This window comes from Vidua macroura, chromosome 1 (genome assembly GCF_024509145.1).
Source record: "Vidua macroura isolate BioBank_ID:100142 chromosome 1, ASM2450914v1, whole genome shotgun sequence".
Lineage (NCBI taxonomy): Eukaryota > Metazoa > Chordata > Aves > Passeriformes > Viduidae > Vidua > Vidua macroura.
Window position 1 is genome coordinate 147,979,559 of NC_071571.1, and position 19,770 is coordinate 147,999,328.

General features: G+C 37.5%; 1 long non-coding RNA gene across 2 annotated transcripts; it reads left to right on the forward strand.

The window, feature by feature from the left end:
• The first annotated feature begins 1,056 nt into the window (after positions 1-1,056).
• Positions 1,057-2,589, forward strand: LOC128813773 (uncharacterized). 2 transcript variants are annotated; one of them, XR_008439171.1, is made up of 3 exons: positions 1,057-1,547; positions 1,948-2,160; positions 2,344-2,589. It is a non-coding gene; the product is annotated as an uncharacterized LOC128813773 (long non-coding RNA). The 2 variants fall into 2 exon arrangements; XR_008439172.1 differs by having other exon boundaries at positions 1,965-2,160.
• Positions 2,590-19,770: the final 17,181 nt, after the last annotated feature.

Genomic DNA, 19,770 nt, shown 5'->3' on the forward strand with positions numbered 1-19,770 from the left:
GCCAAATGATTGCACATATATATGCACATATATACATATAACATAACCAGAAAAATAAAAATTGCATTCCAGAAATCAGCAAAAGTTTTGATGGGGGAATTTATACACTGGCTTTAATAATGCTGAATAAGTGTTCTGCCAAAAAATAGCAAAAGAGCTCCAGATATCAGTGGTGCCCTCTAATGAAGAGCACACACCTCCAGAGGTTTAGTTCATGGGGAAAAAATGTTTAGAATCATAGTGGTTTTGGTTGGAAGGGACCTTATACATCATCAATTTTGTGTGATCTATTACATTAATTTATTCCAGAACAAACTATTCCAGTTCTATTCAATAAAAATAAATAAATAATAAATAAATAAACTTCCTCAAATACCATTGTCACAAAATCTGTGTGTAATACAAACCTAATTCTTCATGGTCATGAACACAAACAGCTCTGTGGATTTGGACAGGTTTTAACTGCGACCGCAGCCTCCACTGTAACCACAAACTCTGGTTTGTTGCTGTTTGAGTGTCAGCACCAATTGCTCTGCTACATTTTGAGGGCAGGCAGCTTAAATAAAGCCATATTTATCCTTTTCCCTCTCCACCTGCACATAGCCACCCTATTTGCAATGTCTAGGAGATTCTATGAAGCGCCTTTTGGCAGTCAGTAGTGCTAAGATGGGCTCCCTTATCATGTCTTTGATGGTGTATTTTTATGGTCACCTTAAGTAGACTAATTTACCGAACCATTGTTAGAAAACCATTATGAAGCTAAATGTTCTTTCCTTTCTTTTCTTTTTTTTTTTGCAGTCTGATGATATTCCCTGTGCCATCATTGTATCAAAGAGCCTTTTTTGTTTCCTGGGGAAGAAAGCAGCAGCTGAGCATGAATGAGCTGTTTGCTGTGAATCCACGTGGGTGATCAGCACATGGCTGCAATAATCTCGTGGCTGGCAGCTGCTGGGTGATGTCACACACGGTCCTGGCTGACATCACGCAGCCAGCTCAGAGCAATCCTGCTGCCAGGCAGCTCTTTGCTGTTCAGTCTTGTTCAGCCAAAGGAAACACAATTGCTCATTGCCCTCCAGAACAGCTACACTTTAAAAATGCCAGCACTACTGACAGAGCAGCAGGTCTGACTTGAGGCTGAAGATGAAAAATAGCCTCCCACCTGAATTCTGTGTTTGCAAAGTTTGCCAAATAGCAGAGGCAAATAGTTTTGATTGCCAGCAAAGCTACTTTGTTAAATTTCTCCTCTAGTTCATTTTGGTCACTGGAGTCCCATAAGCCATTCCCCTGATGCAGTTCATGTGCACAGAGCTGGTTTGATCTGCCAGTCAGATCCTAACTCGGCTCAGTTTGAAGAGTGGTGAGCCAGTTGAGGCTGACCTGCTCTGGATCATTTCCATCCCTCCCTGCTATGAAAGTGTGATCTGCAGGGATGCTTTAGCAGCCGCTACCTCCCATTGAGCTTGAAATGGTTAAGAGTCAGGCTTTGCTAATAGCAAGCTTCAATTTGTGGACCAGGCTTCTGCAGGAGTTCAGGGCAGCATGTACAGGTATGCCTTCACTGCCAAGTGCAAGTGTCTGATCTTCCCAGGATTTTCACTGACCCCTCATAACTGTTCGTGGCAGTGAAAGGCAGCAGCAAGTCAGTAAAAGGCTTCCTGGGAGAAAAAAAAGAGAACAGCTATTCACCAGTATGAGCTATGGGCATGGGGCCTTCAACCTCACCTACTCTGTTACTGTGTGAGAAAGGAATCTGTTTTACAGGGTCAGTGTTATATGTCTCTTCAAATCCAGTAATTAGTCCATTTCATTGGGGTGAAATACCTTAATTGTGTGAATGGGGCGAATAGCTCTGCACTGGCTTAGAGAAACCACTTTAACTATGTTAGAAAAAAGCCTCTCCACAGCAAGTGTAGCAAAAACTAATGTTGGACTGTGTCATTCAATCAGACTTTTTCCACTGTTAGGATAAGAAGTTGTTCTTTTTCTCCATAAAACTGCAAAAAATTCCCCATTTTCTACTCTGAGAAAATTCATTAGAGATCTGCAAGAAGATCTCCTCAAAAGGAAGATTTTACTTGCTCTGGCTGTTTGAGCTTCTTAGGCTTGACACTCAACAGGAAGCTGAGGAATCTTCAGGAAGTTCCTATACATTTACCATAGGTAGGATTCAGTTTGAGATTAAGACCTTAATTCTGGTGTGAGTACATTGATATTGACATATGAACAAGGTATTCACCTTTCCATTGTAGACAGGGAAGACCCAGGACTCTCCTCTGTTGCCAATCAAAGGCAGTGATGCCTATTTGAAGTTTTTGTTGTACTCTGTTAATGCTGTGTTTTTAGGTACACACATTTTTTTCTCAAATGAGAGACAGAGGCCAGGCAGAGAAGCTAAAGTAGCACCTGTGTTTGGACAGCTGAATCCAGCCCCACAGTAACTCAAAAATGTCAATCACCAGTAAGAACAGATGATCCCACAGGAAAAGAATAGCTTAAAGCATTGTAATCTCCAGCCTTCACTTCAGCAGAAGATGTCAGCTCCCTTGATATAAGGCAATCCAGGGATTGTTAAAATAAACCTCATAATGCAGAAAAGCTGTGGTCTTTCTACTGCCCACTCTTCCTAATCAGAAGCGTCACAGTCAGAGTTAAATATGCTGTGAACCTCATATCATGTTAATATATTAATGACATGTAAATGTTTTCAGAATAAACTAGACTCATGCAAATTTGTTGGCTCTGAACTTATTTTATTCTGACAGAGTATTGGGCACAAAGCAAATTAACATTTTCAGAACTCATTAGTATATGTGAGCATCATGCAAAGGTGACAAATCAGTTTGGTAAACTTCCATTATTTTAGGCCAAAAAGCCAGTCATTTGGATGACTTGGGATACCTGATCCAAAGCACATTGCAGGCTGTGAGAGTTCTGCCAGTAACTAAGAGGGAATAAAAAGGTCAAATCCTTGGACATGGTGGCTTATGAAGTGACAAAACACAGAATGAAGTTTAGACTCAAGCTTTGCTGATAGATATGTGGAGTTATCAAGTGGAACAGGCTCAGTGGTATTAGGTGGCTTTAATCTCCCTTCATGTAACACTCACTGTAGGATTGTTCCCTTCAGTATTACAAGCCTCTAGTGTTTTATTTTAATTGTTCAATACATCCCAGAGATGCAGTAATTAACGTGGTTGATTAAATATAATCAACTACTTACTTCTAACCGACTGAAAAAAAAAAGAAATTTAGTCGAGCGCATCATTAGTCAGTACTTGCTACTACTCTGCCATTTGCTAAATTTTTATCTTCTCTCTTCACAAATATTTGATCTATGCAGACAAATCTTGATTTCTTCATGATTCTGGGAGAATATATTGACTTGTATAATTATTTTTAAAAATCCCTCAATATTTGGTACCAAATACAGGACTTAAAGGATTTGGGGAATTAATCATGCAACATGATTTTATATTGTTAGAAAAACTATTTGATTTACTTTTGTAGTTGATGTATAGACACTGATATTCTTATTTAAAGTTCCTTATGTGTGAAAAAACAGACAAGAAGAAAGCTAGAGGCAATAATACATAACTTGCCAGAAATTTCTATCACACAATGCAAAATATCTGCAATAATTTGGAGCAGTGAGATCTTCTCAAGTGGCCTCATCTGTTTAAGAACAATAAACATAGTCAGTCTTTCAGCAACGTTTGTGAGGAAATAAGCAAAAATCAGAGAACAGAATACCTTTGAGGCATTCTGAGCCAGTGAAAGAGCCATGTACGCAGCTCAGCAGTCCCTGAGTCACCAGTGATATGAAAGAGCCTATCCAAAAGAAGTAGTGCAATATATCTTGTGGAAATATCAACCCCTCACTGAGTTCTCCTGGACTCCAGGAGAGATGGTTTCATTGGGATATGCTGTTCTGAGCCAAACTTGCCTTCAGGTACAGAGTCAGGCCAGATGTCCCCATATCATCCTCCACACCAAGGTATCAACAGGTCTCAAGTCAAACTACCTTACAGTGCTGTTACTCTTAACTGTTTTATATCCTTCCTTCATCACAGCACCAAGTCTGACAGACTTCAAGAAGTGTTTGGACAATATTCTCCATCACATGGCTTGATTCTTTGGGTGTCCTTTGCACACAAAGGTATGAAATCCATACTTTACTCCAAATGAATGAGTTATGCTATTAATTCTCATAGGACTTCAGGTAGATTTTTAAGAATCATGATCAAAACTTATTATCTCCTTCTTCTTGCATGCTGTTTTTAGATAAATTTCAAGCTGTTTTGGGCACATACTTTCTTCCATCAAGGTGGCATGTCCCACAAGGCAAAATACTTATTTAAGCATGTTTTCCAACAGTTCTGTGACCAATAAATAAGAGAAGAATGATGACAGGAATCATATCGCTGTCTCTCCCAATCCCTTCAGCTCTTCCAACTCTTTACAAGTTGTAATTTCTGTTTTTAAATGAAATAAATATAGACAAAGAATATGAGACTAATGAAACCTTGCTTCAGCTGCTCAAGGAAGTCTTGGGCAAAGAGAAATTGATCCTCATGGGTGACTCCAATTACCCAGATGTTTGTTGGGAAAACAACACCGTGACTGTCATAAATCCTGCCAACTAGACCAATTTGTCACAAAGGAGTGATTCAGATCACTTAAAGAACAACTGTCAGAGGTAGTTTTAATATGTTGTAAAAGTGTGACTTAACAAAGATTGATGGCAAGGTTCATTCTAATATTTGCTGCATGGATTAAACATACAAATTTTTTTTAGAATCAAGCTAGAATGATTTATACAGCGATGAGAGATGCAAACCGGTGAGGAATAGTTTCTTGATGAGTAATGAGGTCCAGAAAGGAGCCCCTGGCTTTCTAAATTCCTCCTCAGGGGGGAGCATAGGTGCAGCATAAACTAGATTTCGTCCTAAGCTCAGTCAATAGTTTATGTCTAAAGGATTCTTTATATGGAAAGTTTATAATAATTCATATTAAACATCAATTTAATTTGTATTAATTCAGCATGCTATCAGTCACTTACTCAAACAGCAGAGATGTATTAAATCTATCAATTAATATCAAGGCAGATTTAAATAAAAACCTTGAAAAAATAGGTTGGGAGGACCCCACTTAATCTTCATAAGCTGTTTCACTTTCCATATTTATCTGTGTTGCACCACACTGCTTGTTAACAAGGACTCAGCCCTTGGACAAAAGCAGACAATATACAGAAGATTCTTATCTCACATTTTTTCCCTCTTGAAAGTCAATGGGCATTTTGCCATTTCATATCATGCTGCTTGATTTTATCAGTTTTCAGGATACTGTAACAATATGCTGAACTCTCTATAGAAAATAGTTAAGACCTTATCTTACTAGATCAATACATATAAAGAACCAGACACAGTTCCATTTAATTCAATAAACACTTTACCTTTGATTTCCATGCATACAAAACAGGCCTTCAGCATGAGATTATTGTTGATTTCTCATTTAAATTTTAATAAATGATTAAAAATAGAGAAACTGAACTCAAAGAAAAGCAACTGAAGCTGTAGTGTCCTGTTTCATGTAAAGAATCAATTGAACTGGATCACAGAGAATGTAGATAATTTGAACATTAAGAATGTATTCATATTATGCTTTGTTAGAATATGACCATCAGATAAAGTTGTTTGTTGGGAGAATAAAAGCAGAACAGCAGAGGATTGCACAAAGGCTTTCTTTAGGAAAGTACTAAACCAACAGCTCTATTTTCAGGCCATGCTTAATCCTTTTGAGTTCAGTGGCTTAAATCTTTCCCTCACTAAAGAGCAGATAATGAATTGTGGCCTAACAGCCTCAATTCTGTGAATAGCTATGGCTTAGGCCAAAGCCCACAGGACACAGTAAACCAGTTTTGCAGCAGAATAAGCACATTTTGGACAAGACAGACTTAATCTGCATATTTTGTTTCTAGGGGTGTTTCACTCCTTTAAATACAGAACCATAGTATAGAGGCAGATTTATTCCAAACTAGAATGTCTAATATGCAGAATGGACTAGATGATCTTGATGGATCCCTTCCAACTCAGCATATTCTATGATTCTATCATATATACAAACTATTGAAACAGAAAGTTATAATAATGGTGGAATGCATATGTCACACATCAGAATAAAAACATTGTGTGTAATACACTGCAAAGTTTAATAAAATAAGTCATTTGAGGATAGACAAAGGAGAAGAAGGTAATAAGAATAATTTAGTGATTTTTTCACATTGCCTGTTGGACTCAATGTGTTACTTGTTTTCTCACCTGTAAACCACACAATTTTTCAGTGGCCAAGCTCACTGGTTGAAATTTAGAACATTTGAAGAGCTGTAGCTGTTAAGAGACATATGCAAAGCTCAGGAGATTACAGTATATTTGCTTTCATTTCTTGGAATTACTTGCAGTTGCCTGGTCTGTGCTTTGGGAAAGCTTCAGATGCTTAATTTTTCAAGAGCAAAAGCAAGAGTTTTGAAAGAACAGTTACATATTGTAGCACATAAGAGGGGATTTCTGGAGGATGCTGTATTTGAAAGCAAGGTATTATAAGGTCAGGTGACTGACATGAGTGAATAATGCATATAGCCAGATATGAAGCAGCAAAACTGGTTATAAACATTATCCTACAGAATTCCAGAGAAATAAATGGACCTTTCTATGGCAAATGGAGGAATATGGTCTGCCTATGCTGTTCAGTGGCTCCATGCTCATGAGCTGATAGGAAATATTCAAGCAGGCATTGCTCTGTTTGCAAATGATGGGTCTGGTATGGTACTGAAGACATTTCCCTGGCCCTCTTGCTGTGAACATGCAAGTAATACTTCATAGTGGTTTCTTTTTAAACTACAAGTCTGGCAACATTTAGTGTGATGCTGAAGGATAATCCATGTGCTTCTACCCAAGCAAAACTCTCCCTATATTTCTTCAGGGCAGATGTCTCAGCTGTTGACACACACCTTTATTTGGCTTAATACTTCTGTGTTTTGTTGACTTATGCTATGTGCTGTTAGGACTGTGCTGAGAAAATATATCTCATAAAAGAACCTGATGATAGGAATGAAGAATATTTTTTAAAAAATGAGAATTAATCAAATACTTTTGTGTATGGCACAGATGTCTACTAGGACATTCAAAAAAAGCATGGAGCCATTAGACAATTTTCTGTTGTTCTGTTGGTGTTTTTTAAAACTATTTTGTAAAACCTTATGAAAACCATTTCTAAACAATTCTGCAGGACATTCATTCAGTGACCAGTTTTCACCTATTCCAAAAGAACCAGAGGTAGATTGCTTGCTCTTGAAATTATAGAAAAATAAAGGAGGTGGATGTTGTTATAAAGAGACGATTCACATTAATGTGTTGGAAATCCCATCCTCTTTCCCCTGAAATGTGTGTTAAAAACATAAAACCTCCAAAAGCATGTGAATGTAAGAAGAGTCTTTAGTATAGAACATCAGCTGAAAGTGTTGTCAAGACAATTGAACTCCTCCACAGTGACAGATGTAAAAAATTTAAAAAAAGAAAACAAAAAAAACCCCTCAAAACTCCTTGTAATAAGGAAAGAAAAGAAAAAGAAAAAGAAAAGAAAAGAAAAGAAAAGAAAAGAAAAGAAAAGAAAAGAAAAGAAAAGAAAAGAAAAGAAAAGAAAAGAAAAGAAAAGAAAAGAAAAGAAAAGAAAAGAAAAGAAAAGAAAAGAAAAGAAAAGAAAAGAAAAGAAAAGAAAAGAAAAGAAAAGACTGAAATATAAATTGATGTAATGTGAAGAGGAGGTGAGGTGTTAGTATCTGAAGTAATGCCTCAGTGACAGACAGAGTGTGGTAAAGATGCTGTACACCTCTGAGGCCATCTTGCAAGGTAAAAAAATGTCTCCACACAAAACATTTCATCAGGAGGAGTAACAGATGGCCTCTTTCTTAGCCTGTCCAGAATACTGTAATTTGCTTGGTGAAAGGATGACTGAAGACATATTACTACCTGGTTCCTGGAGGTTGCTTCGGAGACAGCTGTTGCAGTTTTCCTAAGAGAAGAAAATGGGCCTGCTGGTGGATTGTCCATCATCTTGGGTTACAAGGTCACAAAGACAGAGAATTAGGATTATACATTTTGCACCACGATTGCAGCATGAGTAACCACTGCTCTGTTCCTTTTTGAATGCACTGATGTTGCTCAGGGCAGATTTATCAGGCATCTTGCCTGTCAGATCTTCTTCATCCATATATGACTCCTAGTGCCTCAGTGATATATGATGCACTACCCCTGGATGATGATAGATTCAAACAGAAGTGTTAAAATAGTTTTTCTTCTTTCCGCTGAGGACAGGGATCTACCTCTGTATTTAGTATTAATCAGAGGAGGCATCAGTCAGGCAGTGGCTGCAGAAACAAGCTCTTAAACTCAATATATTATGTAAAAAAAAAAAAAAAATCATGTGGAGAGGAGAAATAAAACAGTGAACATTTTTTCTGGCATTCATATTCACCTAGGCTACTAGCATAATTCTCCCTATTTCTTTCTGTTTGTGTGTTCAGGGCTCTTCCAGGTGTCTGACCCTGCCCTGCACAAACACCTTGTCTCTAAACTGGACACACGTGGACATGACAGATGGACCGATGGACTTGGTAAATAAAGAATTGTCTGGATGATCACACTCAAGGGGTCATGGTCAATGCCTCAGTGGCCAAATGGACCAGACAACTACAGTTCCCTTGGGGTCAGTGCTGGGACCAGCAGAGTTTGACATCTTTGTCAGTGACATGGACAGTGGGATCCAGGGCACCCTCAGGAAGGTGCTTTTGGGGCACGGTAATGTTAATTCAGGAACAGAGGATGGTGAGATAATTTCCCCCTCTGAAGGGGACTATGATCTTAGCCATCTTCTGGGTGATTATTTCTGCCATTTACTGGAAAGGCAAGCTGAAGTCGCTGACCTTGTAATTCAGATGTCTACACTGTGTCTAAGTTATACAGATTAGTCTTGGCAACAGAGATAAAAACATTATGAGAATACTGCTTGTCTGTATCTACATCTGAAGGTAAGGAGAAAGGTTTCACAGTATTGCCTTTTTGACCTTATTCCTCCACAAAGGAAGAGCTGGAATAGAGCTCCCAAAGATTTTAGTCACTTGAGATGTCATTCAAGCATCATACCCCTGACATGACATTTTTAGGAATGGTATTGAAAGTCCATCCATTTTACTTTATTGTCTTTTCTAGATTGGTATCAGGATGACAAAAGTAAGATATTTCATTAAAAATAATTAGAATAATTAAAATAATTCTGTGGAAGCAGCTATAAATTTTACAACTTTAAAGCTACACAGAAGCTGCCATATTGTAAGTTACAGCTAATTGACAGAATCACAGAACCAAAGAACCATTGATGTTGGGAGCTCTTGAGATCAAGAATCCAAACGTCCTGCCCAAGTAGGGTCAACTAAAGCAGACTGTGCAGGACAGTGCCCTGATGAAAAATCTTCAGTGACCAGTCAACCTGTGATAGTGTTGTCACTCTTTCAGTTAAAAAGTGTTTTCTTGTTCTCCGCTGGAATTTGATATAGGCTTAATTTTTTGTTGTTGGCTTTGTTGTTGTTGTTATTGGGGCATTTTTGTGGTTTTGGTTTTGTTTTTTTCAACAATTACTTCTTGTTGTATCACTTGGTTTCCTCTGGAAGTCTGTCTCCCCCATCTTCATTTTCTCCATTCAGATGTTTACACAGAGGGATGAAACCCTTCTGAACCTTTCCTTTTCCAAGCTGAACAGTCCCAGCTCTCTAAGCTTCTACTCATATGAAGGGTGTTCCAATCCCTTAATCATCTAAACTCTAGGAGATTTTGTTATTGGTTTTGGAGTTTGTTTCCTTGGGTTTTTGTTTTCTTTTCTAAGACACACAATCAACCATGAAACACTAGCAGTGGAAACAGATGGTTCCATCTTCTTCTGAGTAAGGCATGCAACATTGCTGTCTCTTGGTGTTTTATTTGCTATATGTCTTCACTAAGAATTCAGACTTGGCATCTGGGTGGAGAAAACCTGTATACATTTTTTCCCATCTGAAACTATTTCATTGTTTTTCAATTTATTTTTTTTTTACTGTGAAAGTTTGGCCAGTACAGTTTAGCCATGTCTCTGCTCACCTGTTTTTCTGACCTTCCCAGTTTTCTGGCAGTTGGCCTAGATAAAAGCTGTAGTTGTGCTCAAAGAAACTATCACTTTTCACATTAATTTTCTTTCAGGTAAGACCTGATTGACTGTCCAGATCTCAGGGAAAAGGTTCAGCTGGATCAGCTGACTAGCTGAAGAGTAGTGAATCTCTACCCAAGAGAAGAAAACCTCCAAAGATAAGATATCTTCAGTCAGTTGTGATTGTGTAAATGTAGGCAGAGTTCTTAATAGAGAGGGTTTTTATTTATTCAGCAAGTTTTCTAGATAACCTTTATCTACTGAGAAAGTAATGTTTTTCTGTGGAATGGAATTTCCATTTCTCTCCCCTTCCCCCAGGCACCCTAAAATTCATAGTAAGTGCTCTCCAAATAGATTTTGAATAAAAAGAAAACATATTTAGAAGAATAGCCTTTCCACCATTAGTGGTACATGTGATCGTTCTGGAACAGGGATCCTAATTCCAGAAATCATCTTAGGCCTTGAATTACCACATATGTACGGTATGTTCTAATCATGTACAGATTTGATAACATACCCATACACATCCAGGAATAAATATTGGCTTGAAAGTGATACAGAATTGTAACTTCTAATGCATGAATGCTCCTAGTACTGAATAAATGCATTAGGGGAAACTCAGATTAAGTTAATTATTTAATTAAATTAGTTAATTTAACGAGTAAATATTAATTATCATTAATTCATTTACTCTGAGAGTTAATTTATCTATACAAAAACCACCTTAAAAGAAAAGTAATTCTTTGGAGAAAAAAAGTAAATTATGCTTTTGCTAATAGAGTTTGCCATATTGTCTCAAGCTAGGCTAAATTGCAGCAAGAAGGTAAGCCCAAGAGTAAATATGATTTGTGGTTTATTTTATTAGTGTTCAAAGATTATCCTGTTAGGTGGAGAATATTTGCTATGGAAAATTGATCCTGTTAATTTATCTTTGTTTAGAAAACATTAGAGGTGATGTTTAGATCATATATTAACATTTTATCCATAATATGGAAGATCCAGATGCTCATGTTGTGCTTTTAACTGTGATTGCTTGCTCTTAAACTTCTTCTTATGGATTTTTACATTTATGTAAAGTGACAATTTAACTTCAATTATAAGTTCATTCTGGATTGTCTTTATTTTCTTCGTTTTCAATTAAAGTTTTTTTTTTTTCCTCTGTGAAAAGCTGTAAGTTGCTTTCTTTATTTTCTCTGCCATCTGTGTCACTGCACGTTGGTGTCCTAATTTACATTCTTTAGGGATAGAGTCTGAGCCCTGCTGAAGCCAATGGTCATTTGGCGAATCACAGTTTGACTGTGGAGCATAGGGGTACAAGGGACATCTCAGTTGCATGAAGCTGTGTCAGGGCAGGTTTAGGTTGGAAAATAAGGAAATAAGGAAGAAGTTCTTCTCCCAGAGGTGATTGGGCACGGGAACAGGCTCCTCTGTGGGAAGTGGTCACAGCACCAGCCTGACAGAGTTCAAGAAGCATTTGGACAGCTCTCTCAGGCACATGGTGGGATTCTTGCAGCTGCCCTGTGCAGGGCCAGGAGCTGTGTGTCCCTTCCAAATCCGGGATGTTCTATGATTTTGTGATCTCCTATAGAAATGGGAATAAATACATGCATGAGTCAAGGTCAGTTGCATCAGCACGTTATTAAAATCACAGTAGCATGGTCTAAATTTTCTAGTCCAGCACAACACACCCTGTGATTATATTTCTTGTTTCAATCTTACTGTGATTGACTGCAAAATCCAAGTGGTGAGCTACATGATCAAATTGGCAGAGCACCACCTCCAACAGCCACACATTAACAATGCTACTTCTAAAATAAAACCTGAAGGAGTAAACTTGGTGATGTTCAAGCACATTAATTTCCCAAATAACTCTGCTCATGAAAGGTAATCACAGCTGGGGATCAGTTGAAACAATAAAATCAAAAAACATAAGCAGAAAGATGTTAAATGAGTGATACAGAACAACTTTCACTGGACAACTCCAAACCCTTCAGCTTGAACTCAGCCATACAAATAAGTGATTGAGCTGAGGCCAGGAGAGCCTGTGACAGACAGCAAGGCTGGGGTGCTGAATCATGAATGGATGCAGGAGGTGCCTGTTCTGTCAAATTGTGATGCAGCTTGAGAGGTTCTTGATTCCCCAGGCTCTGCAAATGCTGTGTCATCTGTTTTGTGTGGCAAATGTCAACACAGGGTTCAAAACCTCTATTGAAATTAAAATAAGGAGCACCAGGGAAGAAGAGGATGGGAACACTTTCAACACATGGGAAAGAGATAATCTGATATTTTTCTTTTTCCACCACTAAAATAGGTTGTGTTAAGACTAGAAGTACGTTCAAGATTGGATAACTCTGTAAGTGAATGGGAGGTACATTTTTAGTCACTAAAGGGGCAGATTATCTCGTGATTAAATCTAATTATTAAAGCTAATAACAAAAAATTGTCCAATTTGTGATCTGCTGTATCAAGTCACCAAAACATTGTTTTGATTTCCTGCCATTTGCTAGACCATTCTAGATCCTACTGCAGTTGAAAGTGGATGTGAAAGTCCACCCTAGACCTGAAACTCCTCTTGACATGCAGGAGAGCCAGAGGAATAGTCTTTGAATGTGTTCCACCCTGACTTTCTCTGCCTGGAGCACTGCAGTCACATGGTTGAGGCTAGTAAAAGAAAAAGAAAATTAGAGGTCATATAGACATGGAAATAAAATTAAACAAATTGAACTCTTTATATATTTTTTCTGGCTCTAAGCACAATTTTTATCTCAAGAGGAAAAAAAAAAACAATTTACTTTAGATATAGTTTTAGTTGTTCTGAGTGTACAGAGTTTTTACTTAAAATGCTCAGTTCTGCTTATTTGTGCACAAATGCACTTGAGTTCAATTTAATTAAAAAACAGCTTTAACAACAAGTTTATGTTGTTGAAATTTTATTTTTCATTTTTAGGACTATATTCATGTATTAAACTTACTGTTTTATTAAAGTGGATATATCAATCCAGAAACTACTTTTATCCAATTCTCTGAGATATTTTAGAGTCAGATCTTATGATTACTCAGGTAAATCCATCCTGTTTTAAGTAAATGTTTATGATAATCTCACAGAATAGAGAATTGAGCCAGTTTCTTATCTATTTAATATACTTCATTCTTTTTAGACAAAAAAGTGTTATTTTCATTGCTCCAATAATCAAAGCTATGGTATTTGAGCACTAAGTCTCGCTCAAGACTGAACATAAGCACTTCTTCAAAGCATTTCTTTTTGCTTTTATTTGTTTTATGCACAAGAAAATAATAGTGGGATGATGGATTTATTCAGAGAAAGATCATCCCAGAAACTGAAGCCAGTGATCCAAAAAAACAAGAAGGCTGACAGGGTGAAAGGAGAGAGAGACAGGAAAGACTGAGCTCCTGTTCTCCATGTCTCATCCCTCAGGATCTCATTATTTCCCACCTCGAACACCTTCATGTCAGCGTGCAGCTCAGAGTCCTGCTCATACCACAGTGCTGCTCCCCTCCACAGAACAGAGATGCTTCCCTCAGTAGCACTGTGGGTTTCCAGGGTTCAGAGCAGAAAATGGATGGAGTATCAGGTCTCCAGTGTGGCTGAAAGAATCAGGATGACTAAACTCAGTGCTCTTGGTGCAGAGGAGAGTGGGAAATGAGAGGGAAAGAAGAGGATAGAAACAATAGAATCCCTTACTGTGAGATTAATTAAAGCCACTGACTTAACATGCAAAGGACTGTATTAGTTCCTAGACACCTCTCTGTGAGCAGATAACTGGGGAATCCTACAGTATGTTTTATTTTGTCAAAGTTTGGTTGACACCAGCTGACATTTTGGAAGCAAATCAGGAAGAAATTCTTTGCTGAAAGTGTGGTGAGGAACTGGAACAGGTTGACCAGTGAAGCTGTGAATGCTCCATCCCTGGAATTGTTCAAGGCCATCTTGGATGGGGCTCTGAGCAACCTCGTCTAGTGGAATGTATCCCCACCCACAGAGAGGGGGTTGGAACTAGACAATCTTTAAGATTCCTTTCAACCCAAACTATTCTGTGCTTCTATGAACTCCTGCAAAGCCCTAAAACAATTCCTTCTCTCCATAAAGAGAGGAAGACTGCATTTTGAGTCTTCACATCTCATCAGCTTGAAAAGTCAACCCTGCATTCCTAAGAGCATAGAGCTTTGCCCTATAGTCTTGAATCTTGAGATTCTGTGGCTATTAATAGAACACATGAAATTATCCTGAAGTTGATGCACACAGCTGGTAAGGAAGGCCACTAAAGATTTGCCAAGACCTTTAACAGGACAAAATAAGATCTCTAAAGTAATAAAGTGCATAAAACACAATAGCAATCTCCTTGGCTCCTGAGACCAGCAAAAGTAGTTTCTATTGCTAGGTAATTTTAAGAACTGCTGTGTAGTTTCCACTTTCTTTAGCCAGAAGTAGGGAAGAAAGTGTGAAACTGTAAACCATAAAGGAGCAAGTCTTTTCACTTATTTCTGTTGCTGCCATTCTCTTCAGTGCTATTAAAATCTCACATATGAAATGGTGTTTCTCTGTTATAACACCAAGTTTGTCCCATGCAGTTTTTTTTTGGTGAGTGAAGCTGTTGGGTCAGAACGGTGTTTGCTCCCTTCATAATCAATGCAGCACTGATTATGTATGTTGGTGACATACTTAATCTCATTCTGATTTTCTGGCTAATCTTATAAAGCCAAAATAATCCTCGTGATATTAACATGGTGATTCCAGATTCTCTGCTAATTAAATTAAGACTGTGTGACTGTGATATTGAAGGCATAGGTACAATTCTCTTGAAATAAATTAACTGATCTTTCAATTTGTTGAGGCTTAATCAAAATTAACAAGTTTCAAGGCTTATATTATGCTCAAAGTCTTGATCAGAGAGATTTTTTCACTCGTTCTTTCAGAAAAGTGGGTTAGGTGTGGGGATTTTCTCCTAGAAGGCTACATTACCAGACATTGTTTCCAAAAATAAAGCATTTCTCTTGGGCCCCTTTGTCCTTCTTTAGTTCTGTATCACAGTGGAAAATTCTTACTTTATTTTTCTGTTCTCAAAAAACATGTTACAACTCTTCATGGCATATCTGAGCTGAGTGTTGACTTCTGAAGCTTCTGCCAGAAGATGTTTAATAATACTGTCACTCCCAGACAATCCATGCCCTGGCAGGTTCTGACAAGGTGCAAAATATTGGACAGGTGTGAATTTACCATCTGCACTTCCCCTACAACACTGAGCCAGTGTCTGTAGGAATTAACTAAAGGGAAAACCTTGAGAGGGAAAGTCACAGTGTGCCTTGTTCTTGGAGATATTTCCTTGCTGGGTAGCAAAACAGGCATAGAGCACTGGTAGAAGACTTTGTATATTTGCTTCCCTGTCTTTATAAAATCCATATAGCAAATGAAATCTTGAGGTTTGTTTGTAGACGTTCAGTGCAGACATTTGATAATAAAAGCCCACATCACCCTGTGATGTGTGTTGTCCTAGAAGACAGCAGAAGAACTTTCTAATTTTGGCATTGCCATCTTTCAGAGTAGTGCCAGTTAAACCTGAACAAACTATGCCATAGCGGAAGGGAACCACTAAAAATTAATCTGTTGTTGACTAAGGGGATTTGTGGTTAGAAAAATAGCCTGTGTCAAAATATTTGGTTCTTTCTCTCTCTGCTAATAACTCACCTTAGTAATTAACTACAGCCAAATTCCTTGAGCTGCCTTATTTTAGAGCTTGCTATTCTTAAAAAAAAAAAAAAAGAAAAATTGCTTGGCCTCAGGAATATAATACAGAGCAGCTAATTTAGGCACATACAGTCAAGAACTATGTACTCAATAATGCCAAATGGTCATTTATCACTATAAATTATGATTGCTACTTCTGAACAATGAATTTAAGTGAAAAAAATAATATAATTGAAAGTTTTACTTTGTGATAGGGAACAGGAATGATCTGGCAGACAGGAAAGCATCTCATCAAACAATTAATTCAGGAGAGCTACCAGTCTGTTCACTGGGAATTGAGAGCTTCATGTCACTCCCTGACAGGTGGTACTCTCCAAGAGAGGTAAATATGACATTCTTTTACACTAAAGTAGTAAATCAGTGGCCCAGGAATAGGGAAACAAATCCTAAATACCAGCAAATCCTGAACATCAGGAAATTTTTATTGTAAAACTCTCTTAAGTTGCTTTACACTCTCCTGGCCATAAAATAGTTTAAATTTGGAGGAGACGGGAAAGGGAGAGGATTTTCTATTATTAATGATGAAACAAAACTCTTGCACAAGTACTTGTTTAGAGCCTAAGACCAAGGCTTTGAAGGATTTTCTCTCATCCTCTTCCTTGGAGACTGGTCCTGATGATTTGGATATTCTTAGTCTCATCTTTACTTTTGCGGGTAGTTCACAGTCCCACAAAACCCCCACAATTACAGGACAATTTAGGATGGAAGTGTCCTTCAAGATGTCATCTGGTTTGACCCTCCACTCAGAACAGATAAATTCCTGTCCTGTAGTGTTTGAAACATCTCCAGTGATGGATATTCTAAAGCAGCTGTCACTGTGTTTGTCCATTGGAAGCAATCACATGGATTGAACAGGTACAGGAACAATTCTTGTAATTAAGTTTCCTAATAATTCTCTATGAGAAGGTGACATCTTCAAAAATTAATGGCCACGATACTTTGCAAAATGACTAGCACATGCCAGGAGACAATACAAATAGCTACATTTTTGAAAATAAATAAATAAATCCCAAACCAACCCCAAAAAAATGTCCACAAAAATACTAATGATCTGGGATTTTTATAATGGCCTTTGGCAGTACCTTTTCCAGTGTCTAACTAGCTCTCCTCTCATTTTCTGTCCCAGGAGAAGTAAGTTGTTTCCAGATGTATTAACTCTTAGAAATTTATCAGACTTTAGCAAAACCTCAGGTTCGAGGTCTTTTTTCCTTGTTGCATTTACTTTTAAGGTTATTATGATAGAAAAGGAAATGCCAAACCCCTTGCAGGCAGGTAAACCACTGAATTCAGAGTCATGGTGCATCTATGACAGGGAAGCATCTGACCCATGCTTTGTTCTCACAAATGACAGTTCTTCAAATATTTGCCCTGTTTATGGGTCACGTGGGAAATTAGCAACGTCAAGGAATCACAGTGTCACACATAGTACCTGCAGGAAAAAAAAGGTCAGTGTCAGAAACAGGAGTTTAGTATAACAAACGCCACAGAACTCTGTGACTTTTAAAGTAGACCCTCATGAAGAAAAGAATATGTTCCCCAGGAACTCCTTGATGGCAGCTGTGGCATTTAAGGTAGTTGTTAACTGTCATGTGAAAACTGAACTTTTCCATAGGTCAGACTCTTTGTGGTGCCCAGTGACAGGAAAAAGGGAGATGGGCACAAACTGAAATATAGGAAGCTCTATCTGGATATGGGGAAAATCTTCTTTACTGGGAGGCTGTCAGGGCACTGCAGCAGGCTGTGGATTCTCCTTGTCTGGGGGTATTGAAAACCCACCTGGGTGTGACCCTGTGCAACCTGCTCTGGGTGGACCTGCTTTAGCAGGGGGTTGGACTAGAAGTTCCCACAGGTCCCTTCCAACCCAAATCATTCTGTGATACTGTGAAAAGTTTCCATTTCTACAAAAATAATGTGATTGTCTCTAAAAACCACCTGTATCCCCCAACTTGTGCAGTTTTTATCATTTAGATCACAGCATAATCCCAGTAAATCAAATACTAGAAGAAATTCATCAGCTCCAGGTTAAGATTGAAGAAAGATTTCAAATAATTTGTAAACAAAATATTTTCTGTTTCTTTTTGTAACAACGAAACTGGTGTTCAATTTTTACAGATCATTTTGTAAACAGCTTAACCCTCACACTGTAAATATTAAAATATACAAGTACAAATACATTGTGCTTTTATGATTTATTTTAAGAAAATACCAAACAAGTATTTTTTCTCATAGAAAACATAGATAAAATAGTTTCAGTTAAATACGAAGTTATATCTCTTTGACTTATATCTGACAGATAAAATGTGTAAACTTTAATGTCTTCTTCAGTTTATAATTTTCTTAGAACATACACCCTACAGTATTTTCTTCAATGATGGCTTCATAGAGAAAGAGGGCTTTAATTTTACTTGTGACATGAAGAGTGACAAAATGTCCATTATCCGGAGATGGAAACTGAGAAAATTTTTGAATGTGTTTGATTTTTTTTTAATGTTTTACACATATCCCCATAGGTTACTGGTAAGAAATTAAGATGTAGATGAGGAATTTACTTGCCTGGATACTGTCCAATAACTGCTTTTCCAGTTGAACTATTTTGATGATTAGTTGACTAAAGTAATCCAGCTGAATCTCAATGTTTTTAATTTCTGTTCCCTTGAAGCTGTAGAAAATAAAAAGAAATTATCTCTAGTGTCACACTGAGGCTGCACATAAATATCTTCTAGAGATCTTTGCATTTTTATTCCCATTTACACTAATGTAAACAGAACAAAAAAAAATTGATGTTGAGGTATGCCTAATCAGTTATTGTGACAGAAATTTCTTTGGCAGCAGTTAAAAACTGTCCTCATCATTAGGTTTCAATAGTAACTCACACAGGAAATTAATGTAGAGCCTGATTTATGTAAAGTGTGGTTATATCTTTTGAAGCTTACAAAGATACCAGATTGATCAGTAGCATGGAGGACACTGAGGAGAAGCCTCTGGAGAAACTTTACACAGTTTATGTGTCTCAGATTTTGAAAAACCTCATACAGTACAACTGGAAGAGAATCTATAGCTCACAGGCCATGGGGTGGAGCCTGCATTGCCCAGCCTTAAATATTAGAATTTAGACAACCCATTTAAGATACTCATTCAGGCTCCTTTGATGAGGAACAGTTACTATCAGAAGCTACTAATCAAAACCAATGATATCCAAGATAACTTGGACAAATAAACCTCTAGGGGTCTGTTTCTCTGCACAAGCATTAGAGAGACTGTAAATACTAGCTTAGACCTGATGTTTAAATTCTGGAAAAATTATCTTATGTCAGATGAATCCTAATTTAAATCTAAAATTAAAAAGAACCAAAAAAAGAAAAACAAAACAAATAAAACCCCACACCAAAACACAAAAAAATCCAAGCCAAAACTAAAAACCAGCAACTAACAAATAAAAAACAACCACAACAAAACCACAAAACATCCCACCCCAAAACTTAGAGTTTGCATATATTGGACACATAAATATACCTAAAACAATTTCTTTGATTTTAGACTAGTAAGGTACAAATTGTATTCTTTCAGAACTAATAAAATATATGGTCAATTTGGCTTTTCTGCAGTGAAAATAATAATTGAAGTGTTAATCTGACTTCATTCATTCATCATGAGAAAATCTACCTGATTTTAAAGGGGAACAGTGTACACTGATTTTCAAAAGTCTGTGAATATAAGAGCAGGTGGTGTAAATAAGGGCTATTAACTGTTGATGAAGGTAAATTCCTTTGTACTTC